The 2,912-nt window shown below is 39.3% G+C and overlaps 1 pseudogene; it reads left to right on the top strand.

Moving 5' to 3' along the window:
* The first annotated feature begins 1,370 nt into the window (after positions 1-1,370).
* The window catches only part of LOC102203237 (solute carrier family 22 member 2-like), a 21,678-nt pseudogene continuing 20,136 nt past the window's right edge, over positions 1,371-2,912 (top strand).

A 2,912-nucleotide genomic window follows, 5' to 3' on the forward strand; every position in this document is an offset into this window, starting at 1 on the left:
TAATGCTACCTAAGAAAGGTTAAAGTAAGAAAAACACATCCTATCAAAACCCTCATAATAATAATGATATTTCAGTAAAGTCAGGGTTCTCCACGCAGCTTCCAGCTTCAGTCTAATTGTATCATAAAAGTCAACAATCAACTGTGTGTCATTGTTTCTTTCTACTGTGGTGCAGGAATAGCAGACACTGCCATTTACAATGAAAGTAGATGAGAAGTTGCTTAATATAAATGCACTGACAGATCACTGCACAATAGTAACATTTTTAAGGACATGAAATGTACATGTCTTTAACTGAAGCCTGGTTTTTCTGAAGGACTTAGAAAATGCTCATAACCTTTATTAATATGAAGACCATTCAAAGGTGGTTTTGATCAAAATCACTACATAGAAAATGAAAATGACGGTGAGGATGTGTTAGTAACAATGTCAAGTTTGAATAACACACACTGCACACTACAAAGATGCAACAATTATAGAAGGAAGAAAATATATTTTTTAAGTATTTATAAAAAGTTTTTCAGGTGTCAGTCTTTTAGAAGTCAAAATATTTTGTCTGTCTTTTAAATGTCTCTCTTTGAAGAATTAGTTTTATAATGTAAGATAGAATTAATTTTACATTAGTGTTAGGGTTTGGCACTTACTTGTGAAGGTTAAACTTTGGGGTTAGCGGGTTGTGAATGCCTTGAAGTCAATAAATGCACTTACAACAATATCCACAAACATGTCTGTGTATTTATCCACGGTCCCTGGGCCTAAACACAGAGTCGGGCACAGAGCAGCTGCTCCAAGGTGAAGAAGGCCAGACAGAGATTTCTCTGATTTGCTCAACTTCTTTTAATCAAGTTAATTTTTCTCTAAATTCTATAAACTTCTTTGATTTCGGTTAATACGAGAAAATAAATATGTACTGTTTAATGTAATACTGTTCTATATATATATTTTTTTTTTTACAAATTCCAGGAATACAGTGGATGGAGGCAGAGTGATTCAAACACAGTCATTTTTATTGTGTAGTTAATACACGTCACACCATTTTCTTAGAAAAATAAAAGACAGCTGACCATCCGTGTCATGTGATGTGATGATCGTGCATAAATATTGAAGCTAAGGCCATTCAAGCATTCCTTAAGAAGACATACATTTAATGATTGCATAATCCTGCTTTCTTCCTGTGTTTGACTCTATTAAACAGTAACACGCTGTTACCCAGCTGTGTTTCATCTGGCCCCTTTGGACTTGTGGATCAACCAGTGTGAGGTGCACGAGGTCTAAGCACCCCTGAAGGGACTCTGATAGTTTGCACTGATCCATGGTTTGCTGAACAGAACAAGATTTGACTTGATTTCTTAAACTTTGCGACAGTAAGGATGACCTTTGATGACCTCTTGGAAGAAGCCGGGTCATTTGGCCGCTGTCAGAGGCGAATCTTTGCCCTGCTATGCCTCTTGTCGTTGCCCTTTGCAGGGGTATACGTCGGCATCGTATTCCAGGGTTTCACCCCTGATCACTGGTGTCGGGACCCTGCAGTGGTGGAGAGGAGGCATGCATGCGGCTGGAACCTGACAGACAGTCGCAGGCTGACGGTGCCTCTGGTCAATAGCTCTGGACTGGTGCAGCACAGCACCTGCGAGCAGTATGAGGTGGACTGGAATGCCACAGAGCTGACCTGTGACACACAGGAACTGGACCTGAGTGGAGTCCCACTTACAGCATGCAAGGTCAGTTCCTATATGACTGTTTTTCACAGTGTTTATGTATAATTTTCATATAGTTTCATGTATAGTTTCATATGCATAGTTTACGTAGATAAATGGGTGATGTTTTATAATTTAACTATAGTTTTATAGTTTAATAATGTCAGTCTTGAGCATTAAATAATGGATTCAGTACTGTTATAGGTAGTAGAAACAAAAAGAAGACTGAAAATGTTTTTTTTTATGTTTTTGCTCATCAGTGACATTATGGAAAGGCCAAAAACCCCCAAAACAAAACAAAACAGCCTTTAACTACTTTTACACAAGATAAAGTGTTCAAGGTACAGTTTTTTGGTTGGTAGATTGTTCCAGCATATTAGAGAAATTCACAGAGCTGTTCTGTGTTCTGCTCTCTCAGTCGCTTTTGATGTCATCAGTCCCACACAGACTCCATGATGTTGATAATACGACTCTGTGGGGGACAGACCATCTGTTGTAGAACCCCTTGTGGCTGAAGATAGTTTACACTATTTTTGCTTATGAGACTGACTGGATGTTAGGACTCGTCGCTTTCCTTCTGCGGATGAGTCAGAGACCAGATATCTCCCTGAGCACTGCGTTAAAATAATTTGAATCAGCGCAACAGGCATTTACTATGGTTTTAGATTCTACACATTGTTCTTGCTTGTTCTGTGCTCAGGGCCTACCAGTGCACTTTTAGTTTTCAGCCACTGGTGACTGAAGAAAAGTCATCCATGAAGAAAACAAAGTGCCAAATACTAAAGTTCGTCTAATGGATACTTGAGGCTGGCTCCAAAATGCCACTATGAGTATGAATGAATATCTCTTGCTTTCTGTTAATCTTCATATCTTTTAATTCATGCTACTCAGTAGCACCTGAGTTGGCAATGTTTAATAATGGGTAGATAATAAGTTATTAAGAATACAACCAAAGAAAACAATTTTCCTTGTCCATATACACTGGGGCAAAAATTGTGCAAGTTCTACCACTTAAAAAGATGAGAAAGGCCTGTACACGCACATTACCAACTCCGGAAGACGATCAAAGCAGCCAAACGTGAGTACAGGGACAGGGTGGAGCAACAGTTTGACAACCCTCGGAGTATGTGGCAGGGACTAAACACGATCGCAGACTTTAGAGGGAAAACCAGCACACCGCAGACCACGGCCTCTCTGTGTGAGGATCTAAACGTA

Source organism: Pundamilia nyererei, unplaced genomic scaffold (assembly GCF_000239375.1).
Source record: "Pundamilia nyererei isolate P.nyererei 1_Seehausen unplaced genomic scaffold, PunNye1.0 scaffold00415, whole genome shotgun sequence".
NCBI lineage: Eukaryota > Metazoa > Chordata > Actinopteri > Cichliformes > Cichlidae > Pundamilia > Pundamilia nyererei.